Here is a 13374-nt window from a genome sequence, read left to right on the forward strand (position 1 = left end):
TTCAAACAGAAGAATAGCTTTTGGACCTAATCACCACAGAGATCACTTCTACCCTCCAACTAGGCAAAGTGAAAGGTGTCTGCATTTTGCAAATGCTGCTCACACTCACAATAATTCGGCATGATATGTGAATGGGTGATGCATTGTGTTTCCTTAGCACTTGGCACTGTCCTAAATGCCGTCTCTGGTCTAAAAACATGTCAACAAAATCCAAGGCCACTTCATCTCCATTTATTCAGGCCTCTGCCAGAGTGGTACTTTAGCCCTTGGCTAAGCAACGCACTCCCAGGGAGTGTGGGTTTGCAGATTAGAACATGACCTAAGTACCATCCTTGGCTGATGTTCAGGCCATTCTGAGCTTCGCTGGGATTCGGGCCTCATTCTGAGCTGTCCGGCCCATCCTTGAGGTAAATGGGGACTGTTGGGTCAAACAGTCCTGGAGTCAGAAACATTTTTTAATAAGAGAAGGAAGCTTTCAAAAAGAATGGTCAATAATGTTTAGATTCACTACAAATTGCCGTGTACATGGCTTGTGCAAAGGGAATCCGATCTCATTTCCAACATTCTCAGATAAACATGGCTGTGATTTTTTCCTGAGACCTAATATTATATGCGTGAGATGCTAAAGCATTCCTGTTGGGTTGTCACATCTTGTCTCCAGGGAGCTTTAATTATTTTCAGTATAGTTCTTGAACCACAGGTACCACCATTCAACCACATCCACAAAGCATGTAACTATATAATTCCATTATCCATGATACAGAGTGATAGCACGACTACAGGAATTTTTAAAGAACTTTTATTCACTCATTTATTCAAAAAAATTCTCAATGAGCTCGTATTAAAGTGTAGACACTTTGGTCTAAGACTTTCCTGCCTGGCTTTACTGGGACAACAGAATGAGCAGTGAACTACACATGTTCGGTACATACAGTGTCAGCAGGATATATACTCTATCACACTTACCATCTCCATTCAAACTAGACCCTCTACCTAGGATGACCAATAGGAAGGAGAAGGAAGAGGAAAAGGAGGAGGGGGAGAGAAGAAGGAGGAGGAAGAGATGAAGGAGGAGGAAGAGGGGAAGAGAAGAAGGAGGAGGAGGAGGAGGAAGAAGGAAGAGGGGAGGAGGAGAAGGAGAAGAAAGAAGAAGAAGGAGAAGTGTTCTTCACTTTTGAGTTTTCAGGATCCCCACAATAGAAGGACTTTCAGAAATAATTCTGACTTTACTGGCCTCACCATGCCCACCGGCTTGAGAATGCAACACCCACCTGAGCTATGGCCCCTCTATCTCTAGAATTCATTACTCGCCATAAACCACCTCGAACTGAACACTTAAGTGCAGCACCCCCACCCCCCCACCATTGCGCAGTGCCCTTCCCCTGATGAATGTAGCTAGGAAGGTCACGTGGGAGCCCCTCAAGTCAGCTCCTTAAACATAAACAGTAGAAATCATTTTAAATATTTAGTACCTAATACTAGGCATATCTGTAGTCAGGATAATTACTACATTTAAATACAGATAAGTCTCTATGCAAAGCAGCTTTGTACCATTTCTGTTTGGCCCCTTTCTCGCTGAAAGAATCTTTCACCCTTTCTTCCTGAAGTGCCCCAAATCCATGCCTTTTAACCCCCCTTCCCAAATGCCATTATCCATAAATCTAAGAAACACTTTAGTGCCCTAGAATCTCCTATTTCTAGGTGGCAGATCTCTCAGTTTTCAGCTGAAAGTCAAGTTATTCCCACATCCTCCAGTACCTTCTGTTGGGATATCCTATACCTCAGTCTTCCCTCTACCAAATGGGTCACACAGCATGAATAGCATCCATGAGGAGACCCAAGGACAAGAACCCATAGCATCAAGGAAATGATCAGACACCAAGAGTGAAGATGTGCCTTAGTGATCATTAAACAGAGGGGAACAGTGAGATCCAGAGACGGGAAAGAACTCAGCCAAGCCACAGAGCTGTCAGGACAGAGCTGGGGGTCCCCACTCCGAGGCTCCTGTTTCCAGAGTAATGTTCTTTCTCCCACGCAGGAACCCTCTTCCATGGAGATAAATGCCTTCTAGTCCCGCCCTCACCTGGGGCTGGTTCCTGGAGCAGGCAAAGCCACATCCCTTGTGGGGAGAGGGGTGGCATTTCTGATGCCCCTGGAATCCCTGGCTCCAGCACGTTCCCCTCGGTCCCCACCTCTGGGTAAAGGCTTCCACTCAGCAAGTGTGTAACTCAGAGCCACATGACACCGAAATGCTAAGTGAAGAGCAATTAACTTTTGCTTCTGAAAACCCACTTTAGTTTTCCATAACTCTTTGGGGGCCATTTCAACTAAGACAAACCTCCCGCACATTCTCCCTCAGCAATAAATTACCTTCCTGGCTTTAATTAGCTGCCGGAGTGCAAAACGGGGCTGGGTGCTGACGTGGCTGTCTTCCCCACAGGTCCCATTCTGTCACACGGACTCCAGGAGAACGGCAGCTGCACGAGGGACGTGGCCGTGGGGGACTCCTGACCTGCCCACAGAGTGGGAGGGGGCCAGCGCAGAAGTGGAAGCCTGGATGGAGCCAAATTCTGAAGTAGGTGCAATTAGTTGAAGGGGCCTCAGACTCCCCCTCCAGCTCTCCTGGCCCCCAGGTGATGCGTCCCCAGACTCATGTTCCCTCTTGTCAGTCTCTCCCTCCTCCAAACAGCCCCCAGATGCACACACACACTAGCCCCCAGGTGGCCAGTACCTTATCTCCCTTATCATTTTTACTAAGGTAGAAATTACTGACAGAGCTTAATGTATTAGCTCTACCAAGAGAATTTGCTGTATAATTGTGAGCTTAGCTTGAATCCAAATGAATAAATCCCTAAGTATGTGATTTTAGTGACATCCATGGGCTGAAATGGCATTGTCTGGGAAAGAGAGTAAAAAGGCACTCTCAGAATCCCCACCATCATTCTAAGCCCAAGATTAAGATTTGAGGTGCAGTTAACCCTGCCTCTAACTACAGGTGTGACCCTTGGCAAGTCCTCCCCTTCCCCTGCTTCCCCCCCTTCTCCCACCCAGTTGCCCAGGAGAAAGCTATGATAGATGAGCCAGAGTCCCCTTGGGCCCTGAAAGTCTTGAGTGAGTGTGGTGGGGGTGGGAAAGGGGAGTGAGGAAGATGCGTCTAACCCAGCTTCAGTGCACACTGTCTCCTCTCATCCCTCCTGCTTTCTTCTAGAATCTTCCATCTGGGCAGGGGAGCATCCGCGGGGGCCTGAGTGGCCCCACCCCGCCTGAGGAGGCAGCTGCCTGGGCCTGGGGCTGCACCCACACACTCCATGCCGGGAGCTGTCCCCTGGCCGGGGGGGGGGGGGGGGTGCTGGGGAAGCACCGCAGCCCCCTTCCTCCCCCTGTGAAACACACTTATGCTAATGGCTGCTTCTCAAGCCTTACACCTCCTCTGACAAGCGAGAACCTTCCAAAGCCCAATTACAGCCTGCTTTCTTCCGCCCTTCCTTTCCTGGGGGGAAGAAATTAAAAGAGGAAGTGCCACCACGAAGCCCGCGGCGGGGCCCCGCTGTCGCAGGCGGGTGACAGGCCCTCCCCGTGGCTGCGGTGCGCGTGGTGGCCCCCGGAGCCCAAGCCCCCCGAGCCGCAGCCCGCCACCACCCTCCGCGCCTCCCCAATCAGCAGCAGCCCGGCGGGCGGGCAGGTGGCCGGCCTGTCACAACCACTAGACAGGCCCCGCACCCCACCATCCCGCCCCCGCCAGAGCCTTCCTCCCCAACCTGTCACACGCCCCACGCAGGGAGAACAGAGCGTGCAGAGGAGAGCGCGGGGACTGGGCTGGGACCAGCCAATCCCGGTCTCCCGGAGAGACGGGTAGCAGAGGGACCTCCCCTCCCCAGTGGCCAGGAGACAACCGAGAGTGGGTCCTTTGGGAATCCTGGGAAATGGGCAACAGAGGACTGCTCTGATGGAGAAACTGGAGCAGCCTGAGTCAAGGCCCCGTTAAATCCCCTGGCCCAACTAACCACACACTGGCCACCTCCTCGGCCTTGCCTCTTTCGAAAGGGCACTAGGCTGAGATCTAGGAGTGCCTCACAATTTCCTGGCACAGTGATCCATTATAATGAGATGTCTGGCTCCAGGTCCCACCAAGAAAGCCCTTGACCTCCTCCTGCAGGCTTGGCCTCCCTGCAGACACAGGCGCCAGGCTGCTAAAGCCCAAGCCCCCAGTCACTGAGTGGACCTTCATAACCGCTACCTAGTCAGTGATCTGAGTTAGAAGCCTTACTCTGGCCAGTTTTCCCAGGGAACGCCCCACCCCTCTGAGGCTGACTCCATGCCTGCCTGAATAGCTGAGTGGGGCTGGCTTTGCAGAAAATCCGCCCATGCATGCTCTTCCTAAACCGAGGCTGCCCTCCACACAGACAACGACATGAATTGTGTTCCTGGAGTGGAGCGGTGTGATAGCCCTGCCTCTCCTGGGCCCCCTGAAATCAATCCTCAGATGCAGGCACTGTTGACTTGCTCCCCTCAGAAACGGTATCTGCCCTTTATCTTCTCTTTACATTTGTGGCTTGGTCCTTTCAGGCTGCTATAACAGAGCACTGTACACTGGGTAGTTTTGAACAACAGAAACATTTCTCACAATTTCGGAGTCTGGAAAGTCCAAAATCAAGGTGCTGGCAGACTCAGTGTATGGTAAGGGCTTGCTTCTTGGTTCATGGACAGACCCCTACTTCTCTCTGTGTCCTCACAGGGTGGAAAGGGTCCCTTTTACAAGGGCACTAATCCCCATGATGAGGGCTCTGCTCTCATGTCCCAATCACATCCTAATACCATCATCTTGGTGATTAGGATTTCAACATAGGAATTTTGAGGGGATATAAACATTCAATCCATAGCAATCTGCCTAGAAAGAAATCTACTCTCCCTGGCACAGATTCACGGCTTTGACTCTAGCCAAAGAAGGCAGGGTAGGGGCACGTGTGCCCATGAAATGAGCAAATCATTTGGGACGCCTCAAAGTCAGCGTAAGGTGGAGAGAAGAGAAGGCTGTCCACACCAGCCAAGGATGCGTTAAGGATAAAGAATAAGTGAGGCCAAGTGCAGAAACTCCCAAAGGGCCAGAACTGTATCTTACTGGTCTCCGTATTCCTGGTGTTGAGGGTATGCCTGGCCTCGGTGAACACCCAATCAGCATATGTTGGCTGAAGGAAGGAGGGATGGAAGTCAAGGTATCTGGTGGCGCTTCTGGCTCCTTCAGCGCTGGGAAGATCCAGTGTACATTCACAGTGATGGCTTTCAGCATCAGCTCAACGACCACCACTGCAGTGGACAGCCCCATAAGGAAAGAAGGAGACAAGAAAGACACTGAAAGGAGAGATCAAGAGTAAAGAATGGTTAAAGCACATTTGGACCAACACAAGCAATGTGTTCCTTCTCTCCACCCTGTATGAGGACCTCTGGCATTTAGAGCAATTTAAGCAGCTCTAGGAAGCCAGCGTACAGTTCAGAATTTGCAAAATGGTACTTAGAAGTGGGGAGGGAGGAAGGAAGGAAGAGAAGGAGACAGAGAGAGAGGAGCTGCTCCAAACTGGTCGCTAAGCTACAGAAGTACTTACAAATACATAACCTCTCATTTGCATGTGGCAACATCCTCCCCCCTCCTTGTAGAGGGGAATATAAAGTTACGGAGATGTAGATAAATAGAAACTAAACTCCAGCTCCCATCCACAACAAGGAAGAACATATATCAAAATCATTAATTATGATCCAATTTGTGCTTGCACTGTGAAGGATAATCATTTGCCATCAAAGAGATGCCCTTCCCTTATTAAAGCCATTGAGACTCTCAGGAAGTGCTCAAGGGTTTGAAATTCTGTATTTGAATTTTACAAATGCTTCTTACTACTGGGACCAAAACTCAATCAACACTTGATAGTGCTAACACCAACAGTCAAGCCACAGGCGTCTTCACTCCATCACGACAGACCTACAGATAGGACCCGGGTAGCAAACTTGCTCATTTGTTTTTCTCTGGATTCCTCTGTGTGTGTGTGTGTGTGTGTGTGTGTGAGTGTGTGTGTAACATGTGTATAAGCTTAGATCTTTTTTTGTAAGGGAGTTGCAGTGGGGATAAGAGGACCCAGGCCAAGTTGAAGAAGGGAACAATTAACCTCATCTCTCTCAAATGTCCAAGGCCCAGCTGCCATTCCTCACTTTCATCTCAAAGCCAAACCAACATGAACAGGTTGCTTGGAGACCAGGCTTCTCTTTCAACTCTGGACCCATGCCTTTGGTCCATGCCCAGACAGGGGCTAAGTTAGAAGCCAGAGCTCAGAGGTCATTACTCTTTTCTTCAGAAGCTCTACAGCACAGCCTTGATTCTGATTTGCTTTTTCTGTCCCCGTTTCTGGCTCTAGGATTCAGGCTGAGTGAATGAAAGTCATCGGATTTCCTGACTCAGTCTACTGTGTCTCAATGAAAGCCTATTGAATGGTATTGATGCCATAGAATGGAATGCAATGGACAGGAATAGATGGAATATAGTTTGGAAAAACCCAACTACCATCCAAAGAGACTTTTCCTTTCCTGAAGCTTCCCCACTGGAAGCAGGGAAGGGGCTTGCATAGAGTCAACAGCATACTAAAGCAGATGGCATAGTCTACAGCCTACCTGACTAAAGGCCAAGTATTACCTATCTGTCTTGAAATGGGATTTGCATGTGCAGCCAAAGTTAATAATAATATCGAATCTTGTCACAACCTAATGAGGTGCTAATGTCCATTTTATATATGAAGCAACTCTGACCCAGAGAGGTTAAGTAACTTGTTCAAGATCATACAGCTAGTAAAGGCAGAGAAGGAATTTAGACTTAGCCCTCCGTGAATAAACTAGGTACAGGCAGGCGGGAGGCTCCAACTTCTGCGTGGAATATTATTAGTTTGGCACATTTCCTTCCCAAAGGACTCATGAGACATGAAAGCAACACCACCTTCTTGAATTACTCACAGAGGAATTTCCTCTGTGATTTCTCTTGCTTTGGTATCAGGCAACTGAGCTGTCCTTGGAGCTGGCTCATGATGAGCCAAGGGCAGGTATAACTGCATTTAACAGAAGGGAAGTCTGGGGCACAGAGAGATGTGATACAGTGAGAAGTTGGTGGTCAAACCCAGATTCTAACTCCTTGTCACCGGGCGCCTGTCCTGAACTTACTCCCATGCCCCAGGGCAGGGCCCTGCTTCCTCCCTGTCCCCATGTGTGCCCCTGGCCAGTGCTGAGCTGTGGCTGACAGACCTAGACCCAGGGATCGAGCCTTTCAGATAGAGTTCTTGACACCAGATGCCTCTGGAGCGGGCAGGTGGTGTGGGGAGGGTGACTGATGGGGGAAAGAAGGACAAGGCCCTTTCCAAAAATAGAGTGAGAAAAGACCAGAAGAGTAGTTGGAAAGTCCCCGGGAGAGTAAGGCAGCGGCTGCAGAGCACCAGCCTGGTGGGAGACAGGGGGCTCCAGATACCATACCCAGAGCGGCCAGGATGCTACTCGGAGTCAACAAGCCCCCCACTGCACCCCACCTATAAATTACCCATATGGCTTCCCAGACAGCATCGGACCCTGCCTCCCACTTCACAAGCAAGTCCCAGAGGCAGTTTCTCAAAGGGGATTTCTGGGCCTAGGCTGGTTTGGGGTTTTGTCGCTTCCCCCAACTTCCATTGAGGCTTCTTTCTGAAATTCTCTAAATAGGAAAAAGCAAGAAGCGTAAGTTATGTCTCCTAGTGGATGTGGATTCTAAAAGGGACATTCTGCCTCCACTGGGTCTCCTGATACTCATGGTCCCTGGTCAAAACCCTGGCTCACCTTTCACCCTGGATAGCCAACTGTACCTGCCACGTCCCAGACACCAGCTCAGCGCTCTAACAGCACAAAGTAAAAAACAAAGTCATTGCCCTAAAGGGACTTACCGTCTACTAAGTTAGGAGTTTTTACTCTGCCACTACAAATTTAGAGAGACCTTAACAACCAGTGCTTTGGTGACCCCTCTGAGTCCTTTGGCAAACTGTGCGATCCTCTCTCCTCAGGGCCAGATGGCAGGAGCTGACTGCCCTTGTATAAAGGGGGATAAAGATAGGATGCATTGATTGAGCACCTACTCTGTGTCAGACCCTGGGCAAGAGGCTTGACAAATATTCACAACGTCCCTCACTCTATTCTTCAAGAGAGGTATTGTTATCTCCACGAGGAAATCATGGCTCAGAAAAGTCAAGCAAACTTCCCACAATCCTCCAGCCAGTAAGGGCAGAGATAGGATTTAAATCACACACCCAGAATGTGATGGAATCACCCCTGAGTAGAGTGGATAGTTGAATCACAACAATAATTGAATAAACTGCCAGGACCAATTTCCACAGCATTTACTGAACACATGCAAAAAACAATGTTTAGATTGATGTTGTAAATGGGGACAACCTCTTTGGAGAGCAATGTGGCAATATCGATCAAAATCTTAAATGCACAAATCCTGCATGCCAGAAATTTCATTTATATGAATTTATCCAACTATATGAGGATGCTCAGTGAAGCACTGTTTGTAGTAGAAAAAAGCTGGAATTAACCTAAGTGTCCATCAATAGATAATAGGTTAAATAAACTGGTTCATCCATAAAATGAAATAGTAATACTATGCATGCACTAAAAAGGATGAGGTAGGATGAGGTAGGACTGTGGGTACTAACATGAATGTGTGTCCATAAAACGTTCTTCAGTGAAAAAGCTGGTTGCCGTATTATATGCAGAGTAGGATCCTGCTTATGCTTAAAAGCATTTTATATATAACACACACATACAGATACAACATATCCATGCTTAAAATGTCTGGAAGCCACATACGGAACTACTAACAATAGCTACCACTAAGAGGGGGTGGGAAATTTGGACCTTCTAAATTATTTGGTCTGCTTTGATAGACCCCGTATTAAAGGTTTTATTAATAGTTATGCAGATCACTGTGTTAATACCTGCTGGAAAGCAATCCTCCAGAGGAAGCAACTGAGAATGGGAAACCAAAATCTTCAGCAGAGACCTGAAAGATCATGGTAGGCTCTGACATCAAAGACCTAGATCCAAACCTGGCTACCTGACGTTGGGCGGGTCATGGGTGCTCTCAAAACCCAACTTTCGTCACCTATAAAACGGGGGTAGTGCTAGAACCCACTACTTGGAATCGCCGGGAGGGCTCACTGGAGAAAAGAATGTCATTGCCCTTTTTAAAGACCAGATTGGACACTGACAAAAGGAAGTGAAGTCCCCCTTGACTGGTATACCTTCCACTGGGGAGGCTGAGTCACCAGAGAGGATGGTCCCACCCCAACATTGACACCACCCTCTCCCCTCTGCAGGGACAGGATACAGCGGTGAAAACCACCAAGTGCCCACAAACTCTCCGAAGACCATCACCCCCCTCAGTTCCAAACTCTGGAGCTGGCGATCTGGGATTGTGTGGCCATGGAAAATGACCCTGGTGCCAAGGGGCCTCCAATGAGGAGTCTTCTGCGTCAGCCTCCAAATCCCCAAGTAAATATCGGTTCATTGGTTTGTTGATTAAAATCACTGATGGTGTGTCTGATGACTGCCCAGAGACCCGAGGAGCTGAAACAGCAGAGAAGCGACCCAGGAATCCCTCCACGACCAGCCTCACGTGATTCCTAAACTTAGCCCTTCACTCATGCTCTCTCCCTTCCTTTCTTCTCACTCATTTTCCTACCACTGCTTCCCAGGCCCGCCATGAGCCAACCCTCCCCACATCAACAGAAATGCTCTCTCTTAAAGGCCCCCCTGGGCTGGAGAAAATAATAATTAATAGGCTGATAGAATTACATTAAATAATGATGATAATAACAAGAATATAGACTCTAGAAAAAGAAAACAGAGTTGGATTCTAACTCCACCGCTTATTAGCTAAGTAATCTGGGACAACCAAACCTCAGTTCCTCGCTAAGTTGAGGTTGGTCGTAAAACCATTCACGCAGTTGTTAAAAGACAGGTAGATGCACTTTACAAATGTAGGTATTATTAAGCTGCCATACAGTTAAAGTTTCTACGTGTTTGTTAACGTAATCATCTCAATAAGCCCAAGAGGTGTCAAATGAAGAGAAATGAAGTTCTTTTTTTTTTTTTTAAAGATTTTATTTATTTATTTGACAGAGAGAGACACAGCGAGAGAGGGAACACAAGCAGGGGGAGTGGGAGAGGGAGAAGCAGGCTTCCCGCCGAGCAGGGAGCCCGATGCGGGGCTCGATCCCAGGACCCTGGGACCATGACCTGAGCCGAAGGCAGAAGCTTAACGACTGAGCCACCCAGGCGTCCCGAGAAATGAAGTTCTAAGAGGCTAAGCCATTTCCCCAAAGTCACTCATCTGGGGAAGGGGACTCGTGAAGCCAGGTTTTCAGACACTGAGCCCAGTGTTCTCCCCACACTATGGGGGTGGGAGGAGGGCAGCTGGTGTTGGGGGCTCTCCATTGTCTGGCTCAGGGGGCAGGCAAAGCCAAGTCTGTGGGTCTTGTCAGACCGTCCACCATCCCAGTTAGCATCGCTCAGGAAAAAGCAACGGGATATAAGTCCCAGAAGTACCTGAGGCTGGAAAGCAAGGCTGTCAGCAGAGAAATGTGACCAGACAAGGAACAGCCAAGAAAGGGGTTCCAACAGCTTGCTTGGGAAACAATCAAATGCCAGCCCCACCAAGAGGCCTTTTAAACCAGCAGTGCTGAGCTTATGTTCAACTCGCCAGAAAATTCCCAAGTGCTTCTGAGCTTCTCAACCAATTCTTCAATCTAGAAACTCTTACTGAATGCCTGCTCTGGAAAAGGCACAGGGCTGGGCCTCAGAGGGGTTAGGAAATGGGCTCGATGAGCTCTTACTACCTTCTATGTGTTATTGGGTAACCCAGGCATGTGTTTTCTCTGCAAGGAATTTGTACTCCCTCATACGCAAATGCATAAAAATACAATTAAACCCTTGTTAGGAGGGCCTGAGATCCCAGGGCAGGTGCCAACAGGATGAGCCTTAGGCATTCAGAGAAAGAGAGAGTTCTATAGGCTCACAGAGATGAAGATACATCCTCCTTCCACACAGGCTTTGAGTGCAAAAGAATTCTTCCTGTCTAGTGGCTACAGCAGAGAGGAGGTAAAGCAGTTTTTCATATTCAGGGCAGGCCTCGATTTGGAGTATCATTATCTGAATTTTTAATTACATAATAGAGTATAAAAGAAAACATCAGACTGCATCAGATGTCTGTTTACTTACCTTAATGGGTAAGGAAACACAAAAACACAATCACACACATACACACATACACATACAAGTGTACTGGGCCACACCAGAAAATACAGTTTTTGCTGTCAACTGGGATCCAGAGAGTTTGAAAAACACTTTCAAACTGAACTAGAATCGGGAAGGAGATGGCTATGGGGAACAGGTATCTTATTTAGAAGGAAAAGAGTGCGCAAAGGTGAGCGCTAAGGAGGAGAAGGTGTCTGGGAGAGATCCCCACCTCTCACACCCCCTCCTGATGAAGCCAGAGGCACCTCACTGACTGCAGAGCGCCCCCTCCCCCCCTCCCTTCCCGCTCTTCCCCCCAACCTGAACCCTTCCCCCTCTCCAAGTCAGCCAGGACCGGTCCATGGCCCTGACCACGAGCAAGGCCACCTGCCCCTGCTTCTCTGACCTCCCATGGCTCCTAGCGTCCCACACCAAGTGCACCATTCTTTAAGCGTTTCATGGGTACAGAAACTCCTGGAGTGGCTGTGTGACTTTGGGCAAATCATCTGAGCCTCCCCTTCTTCATCTGACAGTGATACATGGGCAGTGAACATATCTCTTGTCTCGTTCATAATTTTGTAAATATCTCTCCAGGGAGAACCCTATCCCCTACTGATTTGTTAAAAAACCACCCCCCGGGGGTGTTTTAAATAGTGCTGGGCACATGCTAGACACTTAATATTCTTACGCACGCGGCAGAGCACATACCAACCACTGCCCCCAACCACTGCCCCCCAACCCGCCCCCGCCCTCAGAATGACCAGGGTCTAGGGTGCCTGGGTGGCTCAGTTGGTTAAGCGACTGCCTTCGGCTCAGGTCATGATCCTGGAGTCCCGGGATCGAGTCCCACATCGGGCTCCCTGCTCAGCGGGGGTCTGCTTCTCCCTCTGCCCTCTTCCCTCTCGTGCTCTCTGTCTCTCATTCTCTCTCTCAAATAAATAAATAAAATCTTTAAAAAAAAAATTCAAAAAAAAAGAATGACCAGGGTCTAGACTCATGCTCTGCTTGTCACCATCTCGAAAGTCTTCATAATTTTCGAACAAAGGGCCCCCATTTTCGATGCGCACTTGGCCTGGCAAATTATGCAGCAGGTCGTGACCACATCTCCAAAGACCCACCAACACGTGCCTTTTCAGAATGCGTGGACTTTTAAAATTCCCTTTTCTGGGAGTTACCACAAGTGATGTCGGCCAGGAAAGCATGTATATAAAGATCTCTCATCTGGTCAAGGGCAAGACTCCATGTCAAGCAGGTGACCTCCCCGACGTGGGAATTGCTCACTGTGCGAGTTAGCAGGGCTTTGGGGTGCCAGTAAATGTTCTTTCTGGGCAGTAAGTGCTGAACCCTTCGTAGTCACTCATGGTGCTTTCCTAGACCCAGAGTCAAGCCAACGTTGGAGGTCAACACTAACCAAACTGCTCACAAAAGGAATCTAGAAGGAAAGGCTTAGGGAGTCTAAATCATTCCTCTCTCCTATAAATAGTGCCTACGTGCCCACTATGAGCCAAGTCTAAAAGGCAAAACTTGAGGGTATTAAAAAGGCGGGGGGCCTAAGTCATGGTCCAATCCCTTGCCCTCCAGAAAAGCCACACGTAGATGGCCAAGCAACACTATTTCATGGAAATGAAGGTCCTAGGAGCTCACATAAGGAAGAAAAGCCTGCAGGAAGGGCCTCGAAAAGAAGTGGGAGTCAGCTGTCACCCGGGGGGGGGGGCGGGGGGCGGGGGAGGAATGAGGATAAGCCAGTATTTCAGGAAAGGGAGCAGCTTCAGCAAAGGCTCCAACGTGACCGCTGTACCTTGTCTGCAGGGAACACCAAGGTGAGCGGCCATCAGAGCAGAGAGCGGGGCTCAGTTGGGGGCAGCAGGAACTATAACCAGATCACAGGGCAGGACCTGCTGGGGAGGGCTCGCATGCCAGCCACCGTGGCTGGACTTGATCTTACAGATGATGAGACAGCAGATCAACCGACGCCGAGTTCTACCTGGGGAGAGAGGCAGGATGAATCCAACTGCAAGGCTGGGCTCCCACAAGCAAGGCCACCTGCCCCAGTGGGTGTGCTTTGCCCGTCCACACCTGCGG

General features: G+C 49.1%; 1 long non-coding RNA gene across 1 annotated transcript in view; it reads right to left on the reverse strand.

Moving 5' to 3' along the window:
- The window catches only part of LOC145717882 (uncharacterized), a 102028-nt gene that overhangs the window by 56416 nt on the left and 32238 nt on the right, over positions 1–13374 (reverse strand). The window contains exon 3 of the long non-coding RNA XR_014141381.1: positions 5120–5304. This is a non-coding gene — a long non-coding RNA (uncharacterized LOC145717882). The remainder of the gene's footprint in view (positions 1–5119; positions 5305–13374) is intronic.

The sequence above is a fragment of the Leptonychotes weddellii genome, chromosome 2, assembly GCF_054177405.1.
Source record: "Leptonychotes weddellii isolate Sample4059 chromosome 2, ASM5417740v2, whole genome shotgun sequence".
NCBI classification, from domain to species: Eukaryota; Metazoa; Chordata; class Mammalia; order Carnivora; family Phocidae; genus Leptonychotes; species Leptonychotes weddellii.